This window comes from Papio anubis, chromosome 5 (assembly GCF_008728515.1).
Source record: "Papio anubis isolate 15944 chromosome 5, Panubis1.0, whole genome shotgun sequence".
Classification (NCBI taxonomy): Eukaryota; Metazoa; Chordata; class Mammalia; order Primates; family Cercopithecidae; genus Papio; species Papio anubis.
Window position 1 is genome coordinate 27,032,876 of NC_044980.1, and position 14,353 is coordinate 27,047,228.

The 14,353-nt window shown below is 34.0% G+C and overlaps 1 long non-coding RNA gene across 1 annotated transcript in view; it reads left to right on the top strand.

Annotated features, from left to right (window-relative positions):
• Positions 1 to 747: 747 nt before the first annotated feature.
• Positions 748 to 14,353, top strand: part of LOC108586255 — a 40,927-nt gene continuing 27,321 nt past the window's right edge. Inside the window, exon 1 of the long non-coding RNA XR_001903288.3 lies at positions 748 to 4,540. This is a non-coding gene — a long non-coding RNA (uncharacterized LOC108586255). The remainder of the gene's footprint in view (positions 4,541 to 14,353) is intronic.

A 14,353-nucleotide genomic window follows, 5' to 3' on the forward strand; every position in this document is an offset into this window, starting at 1 on the left:
AGAAGTGTTCTCTTTCTCAGCTCTGCTACATCAGTTACCATGCTCTCACTTGCTTTTCACTCCAGAACATTAAGGACATCGCTGTGTTTGTTGCCTGATTGTCTATTCTCTGTTCTTTTATCTATTCCTGTAATATACTTTACTTGTTTTCTAAATGTATCAGAGATAAATGTGTCATTCAATCCACCGTATTTAAACAGATGTCCAGATTATTTCCTGCAGGTTGTACTGTGTGGTGATTAGGCAGAACTAATAAACAGTTAACACAATTGACGATGTAGTACACATAAAGTCAGATAAATTTGGTCTTTTTGGAGTTAGCTTCTGCAAGTGTTGCTTTCAAAGAAATGCAAGTCTGCTGAGAATCTTGAGAAATTTTATAGAGAGAGCGAGAGAAATGCGGGAGGGAGGAAGGAAGGGTAAAAAAAGAAAAAAAGAGTGGAAAGAAACAAGGAACACTAGATGTCTCATTGTCATCCCACATTTCACATTCCTGTGCACAACTTACTCCTACATTTCATCTTATATGTGAGATTTTCTGAAATCAGAAAATCCTGGACATTGAATCAACCCCAACTTTATGTTCTATTTACAATATGGGTTGAGACATTCTCAGGATGAGCTAAATTTTACAGTTTTCTTTCTTTTTCAAAATTCTAGAACAAATTATAGACTATAACTCTTATCTTACCTTTCTGTAAAATTAATTAATTTATTTGTATAAACCACATTTACAGAGCTCTTGAAGTGCCTGAATACTATTTTATTATAGGTGCTGGAGATTTTAGAGTAATTATGGTAATGATAACACTAATAACAGAAAAACAATAATTAAGGGAACCATTGCTAGGTATCAAGCGTGGTGCTAAGCATTTCATATGCATCATGAAAGGGCTTGAAGTTTCATATGTTGTTCCTAATTGATGAAACAGAGGTTTAATAAATTCATCAATTTGCTAAAGGCCAGAAATCTAGGGTTAGATTTGAGCCCCTGACTTAGGTCTATCACAAAAGTCTATGTTCCTGGTTAAAATAGTAGGCTGAATCATGTTAAACCAAGGGAATGCATTATGAGTTTGAGGCAAAAGACTTAGACTTCAACATAAGTATGTAACAGGGGAATACCCAGAAGCTTAGAGGTCAAGAAAAAATTGATATAACTTCTCAATTATTTTCATAATAATATGATTTATCTGAATTGCATTACTTTCTAAGGTAAGTCCTAACATTTTTGAAAAATTAGTATGTTTTCATAATGAATAATAAAAATAAGTAAGGTAGATTTGAGAAATATGAAGCATTTTAGCCAAGAAAAGGCCTGTGTGGTTACATTAGGAAGCACTGGGAAATAAAAAAGCACCATGCAGGCACTGCAGTGCCAGAGGCATAAAAGGTTGGGACAAGGGCAAATAAATAATGTTGGGTTCCAACAAAGACAAATCTCTTGTAGTATATACTGTCTGTATTCTCTCAATCATCCATTCCCTCATTCTTACTTGCTAACAGAACCATATATTTGAAAAGATCAGTTTCAGGGAAAACTATGAATTATTTAAACCAAACAACCTCTTCGCCTCACTAGTGACTGATTTTGCCATATTAGCCAAATCTTGATCTCACAAGAAACCAGGTTTAGTGGTGGAGGAGCTACTGGGAGAGGTCTCCTTCCTCTAAAAGAGACATATTCAAAATGGATCCGTCTGTACCTAGGATTATATTGAATGCTTAAGGATGTCAGCTAACCTAAAAATGAAGATCCATACAATAACAAAACAGAGGGAAGGTAATAATTCCCATCCTTAAGACTATCAACTGATATAACCATCTCTAATAGTTATCTTTCTTACTTATTGTATTGTGAAATACATTTTCTTAGTGCAAGCTAGTTTGTAATAGCATTAGCTGAACTTGTAGCCAACTATCCTACATGTTACATATCTCATATTGATATTTGTGGTTTTTCTAACTAGGCTCTGTGTAACTCACAACCTTAAAATACCAAGATGAACTGTATTTCAAACTCTAGTGCAATAACTGATCTGATTTCTCTATATTTGCTACAAAATAAACCAAGAAACAAAGATGGAATGAGTGAGGGGATGAGCTAGCTTGAGTAAGCTAACTCGGCCATAACAACTTGGAATTTATGCTTAGAATTTAGATATATCTGGAATTAGCTGTTTACAGCGCATGGATATGCATAAGGGATTTATGATCTATACTTTACTGATTAATATAACTTGTCGTTAAGGTTTCAGGGATTTTTTTCCTTTTCAAATTGGTTTAAAGCAAATCAAAGAACTGAGGACTAACCCCCATAATTACTTATCAATAGAAAGTAAAGGAGAAAATGAAAAAACGTTTAAATTCTTCTCCCTTAGTCCCCATGCCCTTTGGTGTCTGTTTTATTGATGTGTTCCATGTTTTCTTTGACTGATAAGGAACTTAGTAGATGTTCTACTTTCATGTAATCAAAATAAAATATGAGAGGAATCAAAACTCTTCAGTTCAAAACTGATGTTTTATTCCCTTGATTCCAGTTAAGCAAAGTATAATCTAATGCTCTGTCAACAGATAGACACCCATAAATTTTCAATCAGATTATGCATTCATTCATGCAACAGGTATTTATTAAATATATCTTTCTAGTTCAGGCATTCTCATAAGTGGTATTAAAGTAAAAAGAGAGTGAGAGAGAGAGAAAGAGAACTGTCCCTAACCTCCTCACATTTATATTTTAGAGGTGAACTTTTTTTAGAGTAAATATTTCAAGGAAGTATCTATGCAGAAAAGTAAAGCAGAGAAATGTTATAGCCAAAGCCAGTTATATGAGTAGATATCTGGTATTGGAGACTGACATTTTATACATGATAATGGGAGAAGACCTCACTGTAAAGAAAATATTGAGCAGACACCTACATGAAGGGAGCATGCCAGTCATGTAATTACCTGTTTAAAGTATATTGCAAGCAGAGAGGAAAGAAAATGCAAAAATATGGAAACTGATATGGGAACTTGTTTGAAACTTTTCAAAGAGACCGCTATGGCTGGCGAAGAGTGACACATCAAAAGAGAGGATGAAATCAGAGATGTATTAGAGGACCAGGTATTGTGGGGCATTGTAGGCAATTCACTCCAAAGATGTTTTTATTCAGAGTGAGATGAGAAGTCTATGGAAGGTCTTGCAAAGGGTGTGACATATTTTCAAATGACATTTCTGTATGTAATTTTTTCAAGATCATTATTTTTTGCAAGGAGCTGCCGTATGCATAATAGGATGTTTAACGGCATCTCTGGCCTGTACCCACTAGCTTTTCCCTAATTTTGACAACAAAAGATACTTCCAGACATTACCAAGTATCCCCCATTAAGGGGTAAAATATCCCCTAGTTAATAACCGATGTTTTAACAGGATTACATTTTTAGAAACTCTCTAATGATCTGAGAAACATGAAGGCAATTTGGTAAAGGCTCTTGCTAATAATCAAAAAACACTCTATGGGAGAGTGGAATCATCATAGTAATAAATATAGTGAGATGTGGCTCGATTCTGGGTAGATTTTTAAGTTACAGCCTACAGTAGTTGCTGATGTGCAATAAAAGAGAAAGAAAGGAACAACAATTATTACACATTTTTGTCTTAGTACCTATAAAATTGGAGTTGCTGTTTATTAAGCTGGGAAAGGCACAACCAAAGCAGTTTGGGGTTTGACACGATATCAATCAGGACATGTGTTCTGGACCTAACAAGCTTAGTATATCTGTTGAACCTCCAAGTAGTGATGCCCAGTAGGGATTTGGGAAAATTAATGTAGAGTTGAGGAGAGATATCTTGATTGGAGTTATACACTTGGGCGCCATCACTGTAGACACTAAACCTTGTAACTGGGTGAGATGAATTATGCAATGAGTATGACTAATACTGAACCTAGTCAAATGGTAGGCAGTTAGGGAGGTATTGAGAAAGCGAAGAAGACTGAAAAAAAAAAAAAATTGGGAAGGTAAGAGTGAATCCGTTGCAAGTAATGTTAGGAAACATGTAATGAAGCCATGAAAATATAGTTCATATAAGAAAGAAGAGGCAGAAAATTTCTTAAGAAACATGTGAACTTGGTTGCTTTGTTGGTGGGTTAGTGTGATGTTCATATATTACAGTGTGCTCCAAACAGACTAAAAAGCGAGGAAATAACACATAATTTATGGACAATTCATTTAAAAAGGTCTGCCATAAAAGAGAAGAGGTGGGTGACTGTGGAGAGAAGTAGAATTAAGAAAATCATCTGTGTGTTGGTGTGTGATTTTTGTTTGTTTATTTGTTTTTTTCAAAACTAGGAGGCATTGGAATAGGCTTGCATGCTGAAGGGAATGATTCATTTGAAGGGAGAAACCAGTGCAGACTGAAGGAGAGCAATTGCTGAAGCAATATACATGAGTAAGCTGGAAAGGATGCAGTCTAATGCAGTGGAGAAGGGTTAGCTTCCACTGAAGAGTTCATCTGTGATAACAGGAGAGAGAACTAAGCATGTGCTTAGCAATAAAGGTAAGTTGGTGTGGAGATTGGAGCACATGAAAGCTCTCTTCTGATTACTTGCATTTTCTTGAGATTGAGAGTAAGGTCTTCAGCTGAGAGACATGTTAGGAAAAAAGCTGGTTGCAGTTTAAGGTGAAAAATGAACTGAAATAGTCATTTAAAGAGTAGGGGATTGTTCTAAAAATAGAGAATAGGCTTCTTGAGACCAATCAGGACTAAGTTTCTGGTTTTGATATGACTATATGAATGTGTGTAAATATATTCTTTAATATAAAATATGTTTAGCAAGTATTTTTATATTTAATCTATGTTATTTGGATTTTTAATTAATCTCCCTCTACATTCATCTATACCTGTTTATAAATGTTTACATGATCCTCAAATATAGCTCAGTTAGAACCTTTACTATATTAATCCTAGGCCTAAATATACTTTAATCTGAAATAATATGAATATCACTTGAAGTAATTAATGAGATCACAAAATCTACATGCAAAATACATCTTGAAAGTAAGATGGCTTATAGAAGAAAGGATTATAAAATATGGTAAAATTTAGTCATACATTATATGAGCCTCTATCAATCTTCTACAACGCTGTGTCCTAAAGGTATAAGCAAGTCATTCAATAACATAAAATAGGTTATTTGTCTCATTAAAAGAGCTCTAACTAGATTTTTTAAAAGTATGAATAACTTTTTTGGGATTAGTTAAATTAATTAATGGAGGGTTTTTATAAGAGCTTCATTTGGTAGGTGATATTTGTTCTGGACCTTAAAGAATGAATACAGTAAGAGTCACAGACATAAGACACTGGAAAGACATTTTGGGGAGGGTGTGAGGGAAGAACAATTGATTCTAGTTAAAATCACTTCCAAGGCAGGGCAAATAAACAGAACTATAACTACTATAGAGTTTATATTTAAGACATTGCTGAGGTATGTGGAAGTTGCCTTTAGACTATGAGCGGTTGACCTTGTTCAAGGTAACCTGGCCAGGAAGAATTCCATAAGCTTTCTACCTTAGAAAGTTAATTGCATGGAGGATGGACTGAAACATGGATGACTGGGTACGAGAAGGTCAGTTGGCTGATTCATGCAGTCTGATAGTTCCTGAGGAGTGACTGACTCAGTGAGGTTGGTAAAAAAGCAACCAGTTTAAAGGAAACATTTAAAGACTTTGGTCACCCGCTGAATGGGGAGGAGGGAGTGATAAGTGAGAGAAAGGATCAGTTATATCTCAATAGTTGTCCTTTGAAACTGCTGTCTTATGACTCTCAGTGAACTAGAATTAGAAGATTTAATTAACATATTCAAATGACTCATATTCACATGTGAATGTGATTAATAAAATAAATATTTTGATAAAAATGAAGATACTTTCTCTCTACTTATCTCAAAGCAGATAAAACCTAGATAAAAATTTTTGACTTCCTTAATTAATATGTTTAATCAGATTTTTAAGGATTTTCTCATAGTTGCTTGTGAAATGGAGTTGGTTTTGGTTGATCATTGGAGAAAAAAAAAAGGTCTGCATTTCTTTCGTTCCGTATGATTCTATGATTTATACTTGTACGTGAATACCCTGATGCTTCTTTATTTCTAGTTCCTACAGTGCCATAGACTTCAGAAAGCGGCAGTTAATAACATAAAAGCCTAGAGCATACAAATTTTTTTTTCATTAGCTCTGCAGTTGAGATAGCCAAACTTTCAAAGTAGTAAATCCCTTATCTTTAAAGGGTAAGAGGCTGATCAGGCAGTTCATATACTAAATCCAAGGGCAGCAAATTAAACAGTCTCTGAAAATTAAAAATCACTTTACAATGAACATTCTTATCACAAAGCAAACCATAATAAATAACAGGTCATCTCTTTTCTATTGTAAAGAACTATACATAGTAATTGGGTAAAATTAATTTTGATGAGACTCATGACTTTCTTTTCCCTGATGAAATTAGTATAAACTAACAAAACCTGTGAACTGTTAAATTTTTTAAACTACTGGACTAAAATCATCAGATTATTAATTCTATTTACATCCTCAGTTGTAGCTATTTTTTTTTAAACACTAAAAATAGTAATGCTGCCAGAAATAAGTATGCTATATGCTGCTGAGGATTTATCTCCTTATAGATTTGCATTTAAACAGTCAGACATCCACATTTTTCACGTTCCTGAATATAAAACTAAGCTAAACAATTGACTTAATTATAATCAAGATATTCTGACACATTTACCACAAAGAATCCTTTTACATTAGTAATAAAAGAAAAGAAATACTTTTGTATGGAACATTCATTCGTGATTTGCAATTTCTTCATATTTTACAGTCATTGTTTAAAATGTGCTAGTGCATGAAATATAATACTTTTGAAAACCAATATAAAATAGAATGGACTTAGAAGAAAACAGGAATTTCCCAAAGAGCAAAATTGTTCTTTGAAAAATAGCTTAATTCATAAGAAACTTGTCTTTCTGAACACCAAAAATGAACAAACAAAAACCAAGAGAATGGTCAAAACTCCACAGAAAATAAATGATGCTGATTTTGATTAATTTATTTTATGGCCTTTGCAGGTTTACTATTACAAACTGGAAATTATGCATGCATAACTATACTTATACACTGATAATTATGTGAGTATACCTGTAAACCTTCTATAATTTTTATTTTGAACAAATATTTTTTCATCTATTTTTCATGAATGGTCACAATTGGATTTTTGATGCCAAAACACAGCCATTGAGTTTAGAAAGGAGCCTATATTCTCTTGGACCTTGAATTATTTTTTCCTACTTGAGAAGTAATTTTCAACATTAATGTATGTTGCTATGAACTGATCAGAAGTGTTTAGTCACAGAAATCAGCACAAAAATGCTTTAAACAGCACCAAAAATGCCTCAAAAGGCTTTTGCTACTAAATGAAATGTTAATCATGGAGTAGTGTATTGAGATGGCTTTGTAATATACAGGCATGTATCATCTGATTGTGCTTTGCTTTTGTGTGCTCCACTTTTTTAGCACTTTGCATATACTGTGCTTTTTTACAAATTGAAGGTTTGTGGCAACCCTAGGTTCAGCAAGTCTTTTGGCAATGGTTTTCCAATAGCATGTGCTTATGTCATATTTGCGTGTTAAATTTTAATCAGTCTGGCAACATTTTAACCTTTTCCATTATTATTATATCTGTTATGATAATCTGTAATCAGTGATCTTTGATGTTACTACAGTTATTGTTTTGTCATTCCATGAACCATGACCATGTAAGACAGCAAACTTAATTGATAAATTGTTGGTGTTCTGACTGCTCCACCAACTAACAGCTCCCACAACTCTCTCCTTACCCTCAGTCCTCTCTATTTCTTAAGACACAATAATATTAACATTAGACTAATTGATAAGTCCACAATAATCCCTAAGTGTTCAAGCAAAAGGAAGAGTGGCACATTTCTCATAATCTCATTTGAAGTAGTTTGAACTTTCACGTCTCTTTATTTAAAAAATACATTTTGTAAGGTGATAGTTCCCATAGTGATTCCTCTAATGGATGAGGGCAAAGTTAATTGAAATCCTTCCGTTCTATGATTTATACTTCAATAAGAAAGGATTCACCATTGTAGAGGCTATTAAAAACATTTGTGATTCATGGGAGGAAATCAAATATCAACATTTGCAACAATTTGGAAGAAGTTGATTGCTACCCTTATAGATAACTTTGAGAATTTCAGGACTTCAGTAGAGGAAGTATCTGCAGATGTGGTGGAAACAATGAGAGAACTAGAATTAAAAACGGAGTCTAAACATGTGACTGAATTGCTACATTTATCTCATGATAAAACTTGAACAGATGAGGAGTTGATTCTTATGAATAAGCAAAGAAAATGGTTTCACAATATGGATTCTACTCCTGATGATGATTCTATGATCATTGTTGAAAGGACTACAAAGAATTTAGAATATTACATAAACTTAGTTGATAAGGCATTGACAGAGTTTGAACAGACTGACTCAAATTTTGAAAGAGTGTCTAATGCAAGTAAAATGTTATCAAAGAGCTCTGCATTCTTTAGAGAAATCTTTGATGAAAGGAGGAGTCTGTTGACATGGCAAACTTCATTGTTGTCTTATTTTTAGAAATTGCCATAGACACTCCAACCTTCAGCAATCACCACCCCAACTAGATAGCAGCCATTATCATCAAGGCAAGGCCCTCCACCAGCAAAGATTACAACTCACTGAAGGCTCGGGTGATTGTTAGTATTCTTGAGCAATAAAGTCCTTTTTGATTAAAGTGTGTACATTTTTTAGACATAATGCTATTGTATACTTAATAGACTACAGTATAGTGTAAAGATAACTTTTATATACGCTAGGAAACCAAATATTTGTGTGACTCACATTATTGTGATATTTATTGTATTGGTCTAAAACTGGTATCACAATATCTATGGAAAATGCCTGTAATATACAGTAGCTATGCATTGTGACCTTGAGTGCATATGTGGGCATAAATGTGATTTTTTAAAGCAGTGAAGTATGAAAGCAATGCACGTGAGTTAGAAACCTCACTCTAACCTATGTTCTACTGCTTTTATTTTTTAATGGCTGAATTCCTTGTCCTTATGAAATTTCTAAAGTAAAGATAATATAGTGAAGTAAATTGGGTAGAACTTAGGCACTCTCAGGTTTTCTTAGCGCTTAACAATCCCATGAAACTCCAAATATGAAATCTGGCAACTTGGGACTCTGGAACGAAAGCGTATTTCCAAGTTATATTTGTGGCAGGACCACTTAATAAAATATTAAATTATTATTTGCCTTTCCTGGTTTTTTTCTTCCTGAGGTTACATATATTTGAGATTTGTAATTCTTTGTCCTCCAAGAGTTTGGAGAACCTTCAATTAAACGAACATTTTGTTTTCATAAATGTCCAATGCAGAGAGGGAAGAATACAGGCTGTTCTGGAGCGACTGAAAGGAAGCAGAGAATGTGGGGGAAGTAACTATAAAGCGAGAAATTCCCAATAATAAAGAAAGGACTAACACCTGTGACTCCTACCAGTGCTGATGGCACTGATTCCCCTTGTCCTTATGAAATTTCTAAAGTAAAGATAATATAGTGAAGTAAATTGGGTAGAACTTAGGCACTCTCAGGTTTTCTTAGCGCTTAACAATCCCATGAAACTCCAAATATGAAATCTGGCAACTTGGGACTCTGGAACGAAAGCGTATTTCCAAGTTATATTTGTGGCAGGACCACTTAATAAAATATTAAATTATTATTTGCCTTTCCTGGTTTTTTTCTTCCTGAGGTTACATATATTTGAGATTTGTAATTCTTTGTCCTCCAAGAGTTTGGAGAACCTTCAATTAAACGAACATTTTGTTTTCATAAATGTCCAATGCAGAGAGGGAAGAATACAGGCTGTTCTGGAGCGACTGAAAGGAAGCAGAGAATGTGGGGGAAGTAACTATAAAGCGAGAAATTCCCAATAATAAAGAAAGGACTAACACCTGTGACTCCTACCAGTGCTGATGGCACTGATTCCTAGCTGTGCCCTAGAAAGGCAGTAAAACCTCAGCGGGGAATGGTTAAATGATAAACCCAGAGGTGTTGGACTCAAGCTCATAAGTTTCCAGCCTTGTGTGAAAGTTTCAAGTCTTTTTTATGACATTGAAACAGCCGAGAAATATACAGGTTCCCCCCCCCCCCCCGCTCCATTACTTGATGTAAAGATGGAGAAAGCTTCCCATAATACAGTACAATAATAGACAAGATAGAAATTCTCAACAGTTCCATGTCAGGATTTTAGAATTGTACTTGTCTTGACAAAGGACAGGCAGACAGATCACAAGGTACAGAGTGACAGAATCAAAATTTCAATATGTCTTGCATAATGCAGTCTTAGAACAAGGTGCACACTCACAACTCGTTTAACCTTTTAACAATCAAAAGCGCTTAAACATCTGACCCTAAATTACTGTTTAACTTCGTTCTCTTAAAGAACAGTTTAGTTATTGAACTTGTTCCAAAATGCTTGAAATAAGTATTTTAATATTATGAAATAGATCTTGTGGTATCGTTTCCTTTCTTCAACCATTAGGTTTCAAGTATGAACCATAATTCCAAATGTCCATGAATTATCATATTTGCAAGCCTTAAACCAATAGTAGAATAAATTATTTCCCTTCCGCAAATCCTGTCTGGAGTTTTTTTCTTTTTCTTTCTTGGCGTACTATTTTCCACCTTTCCAAATATCCTCATGTTATTATGTGCTCACACTTCCAATAGGGCAAGCAATGATCATTTCTGTCTGGAAGGCGTAACTGGTCCATGTAAAATGGAGGAGACTAAAGGAGATCGGTGAAGTGTGTGCCTATAAGAGCCACTCATTTTAGTTTTATGAGTTAGGAGTCAGAACTATGGTTTTCTCTCTATTTTTTTTTTCTTCGCCTTTTAAAACCAAGCATTTTATAAGTATTAAATAAAGCCATTACAATTCAACTTTGTCAGTGTTGCACCAAACACAGGCTTTTAAATCAGATGTGTTCTCAATTAGGATATCTTCTAAAATTCAGGTAGTTTACAATTTTTAGTTGCTAATATTGTAAAGCAAAGAAGTGACTTCCACACTCTGTGTATGTGTGTCTGTATACATAGATACATCTCATCTATAGTGTGCATAATCACACTCAAAATTCCATGCTTTGCTCTTTTTATGGTTTTGGTCATTGGCAGCAGCAAATATATTTTTATCTCGAAGTAATTGTTCTTTTGACTTCAAATGACACACATCAGGATTAATTAAAAGTTAACTGGCAAGTCTTTCAAATGTTACCTCTATACTTTTAAAAATAATCTATATATGTCAGCTTCAAAATCTTGTAAAGGCAATACAGATAGGTTCTTCTCCTGCCAAATGAATAAGTAAAAATTTCTTCTGTATCTCAAGAGGCTTTTTTTTTTCAGCGTGAGAGCTCATTTTTGAAAGAAGTCTCTTTCTCATTTGCAGATCAGAGGACTATTTTCGCTTCTTGTCCATTCTCACATTTGGATAAAACAACTTTGTTTTTGAATGCATGCATAAGCCACCTGGCTTGCTTTTCATCGTCAGCCTAATGGGTGAATGGAATGAGACTGCCAGCAGCTTGAAGCAAATCTAGAAAGGGCTGTTCTGACAATTTCTAAGTCCTGAAAATAGCACACTGCCTTTCTGATAGTGTATTCAATTTATTTAAATGGTTGTGCTGAGGCAAAATCATTTTTCCTTCTGTTGCTCTTTCCATTATTTTCAGCTTCTTTTGCCATTTGACTTGGTTCACTGACTCTAAGATCTCCGTCACCTTCCTAAACACAACTTGAAAAAAATTACTTTGTCAAGGATGAGGCCTTTTATATTTTTTCACTGATCAAATTCAATTGCATATTTAATTATTTATGAAAATATACATATATAATATAGATATTTTTGCAACTTGAGATATGTTGATAAAAGCAGTATGTTGGCCAGTGTAAATTACTCAGATAGGGTGGAACTCAAGCAAAACCCACAGTAATGCTTACAGGCAGACTAATTTGGGGGAAGAAAGAATAAAACAAAGGATGAGACATCAGTTTCCTCAACCTTTGTAAAGCATTTATCATTTTGAGGTAGAAACAGTAATATGTTTCAGTTTAAGATTGTTAGTTTATACTCTGTACTTCTGAGATTTTTTTCTTGTTCTTGTTTATTTATAGGTGTCTTAGTTTCAAGAAACATTGAAAGTGACTTAAATAGATACAGTACAAAAGGAGACATTGAAAAATCACTTGGAAAATAAATGGCATGAAAAAAATGGCAAGGGGAAAGACCATGTAAATCCAGCAGAGAACACACAGAACATGTTTTGGTCAAAATTATTTACCATATCTATTACTAATAGATGGCTACAAATTATCTCAAACCAATCCCACAGTTAATGCAAAGAAGATGGCACAGTTAACTAATTTATGATAGTAATAAAATCAAATTAGTTACTTAGGAGAGAAAAAAATTACACCCCTATTAAAACTAACTTCCAGTTAAATGTCAGTAAAATCACTGTTTAAGGGGTTAACTAACTTCCGGTTAAATGTCAGTAAAATCACTGTTTAAGGGGTTGGTATAATGTGGGCCACACATTCTTTTCTGGTACTGTCAAGAATATTAATTAAATTAGTTAAATAGTTTTATTGCATTTCCTAACATAAGCCAGATAAATATTGGAGTACAGTAATAATAACAAAGGAAACACTATATACCATAACCTTGACTCAGTAATTTTTTTATTATAAAGCCCTTCAGTTGATTTTGATTTACAGAAGCGAGAGAAAATATAGAACTCTCTAGTGAAGACAGCTATTTGATTAATCAAAAAACAATTCCCACTAACTCTGATTCTTCTGAATATTATTTTCTATAAGCATCAGTATCCAGTGGACTCTTTTCAACTCAAATCCTTCAGCTTATTGTAACTGGCTTACTTCAAAACCAGTGTATGAGAAAACGTACGTCCTAACGGAAATCTCCACAAGTTTATCATTTCTATATTGTACTGGAGGTTCTAGCTAAAACAAGTAGGCAATTAAAAGATTTAAAAAAAGCCCAGGCCGGGAGCAGTGGCTCATGACAGTAATACCAGCACTTTGGGAGGCCCAGGCGGACGAATCACGAGGTCAGGAGATCGAGACCATCCTGGCTAACATGGTGAAATCCCGTCTGTACTAAAAATATAAACAAACAAACAAACAAAAAAATTAGCCGGACGTGGTGGTGGGCACCTGTAGCGATAGCTACCCGGGAGGCTGAGGCAGCAGAATGGCGTGAACCTGGGGGACGGAGCTTGCAGTGAGCCAAGATCGCGCCTCTGGGCGACAGAGCGAGACTTCGTCTCAAAATAAATAAATAAAATAAAAATAATAAAAGACAAAAGAACCCAGACAGATTAAAAAGGAAGAAATCAGACTATATTATTTTGCAGATTACATGATCTTATATGATATGTAGAAATTATAAGAACTAAATTATTGCAAAAACCACAATTTCTTTTACACCAACCCGATGATAATATTGTCGGATACAAGGTCAACATACAAAAATCAATTTCTATCCATTAGTAATGAAAATTTGAAAATAAAATTAAGAAATTATTTTTATTTTTATAAAAAAATTATAAATACGTTTTACAAAGAAGTACAAGACTTGTATACTGAAAGCTATGAAACAGTATTAAAAGTAATCAATATAAAGACATGTCATGTTCACTGCATTATTTTAAAACTGATTTGCAGATTCAACACAATCCCTATCAAAATCCCAGCTTCCTTTATTGCACAAATTGGCAAATTGATTGAAGCATTTATCTGAAAATGCAAGAGACCCAACATAGCCAAAAATTCTTGAAAATAAAGGAAAATTTGGAGGACTCACATTTCCCAATTTCAAAACTCACTACATAGCTTCAGTAATCAAGATATCATGTTAGTAGCACACTGTACATGGACATTAGCAAAACAGAATTCTGAGTCCAGAAACAACCTCTACATTAATGGTCAGCTGATTTTCAACAATGAATCAAGAAAATTCAATGAAGGAAAGAATAGTCTTTCCAACAAATGTTGCTAGGGGAAATGGAAACTCACGTACAAATGAATAAATATGGAATGGTACTTCAAAGCATATAAAACATTAACTGAAATAGATTAAATACATAAATTTAAGAGCTAAAATTACAAAGCTATTAGAAAATATGGACATAATTATTTTTCTTTTTTGTATTTATTTCCTCCGTTGTACATACATTTC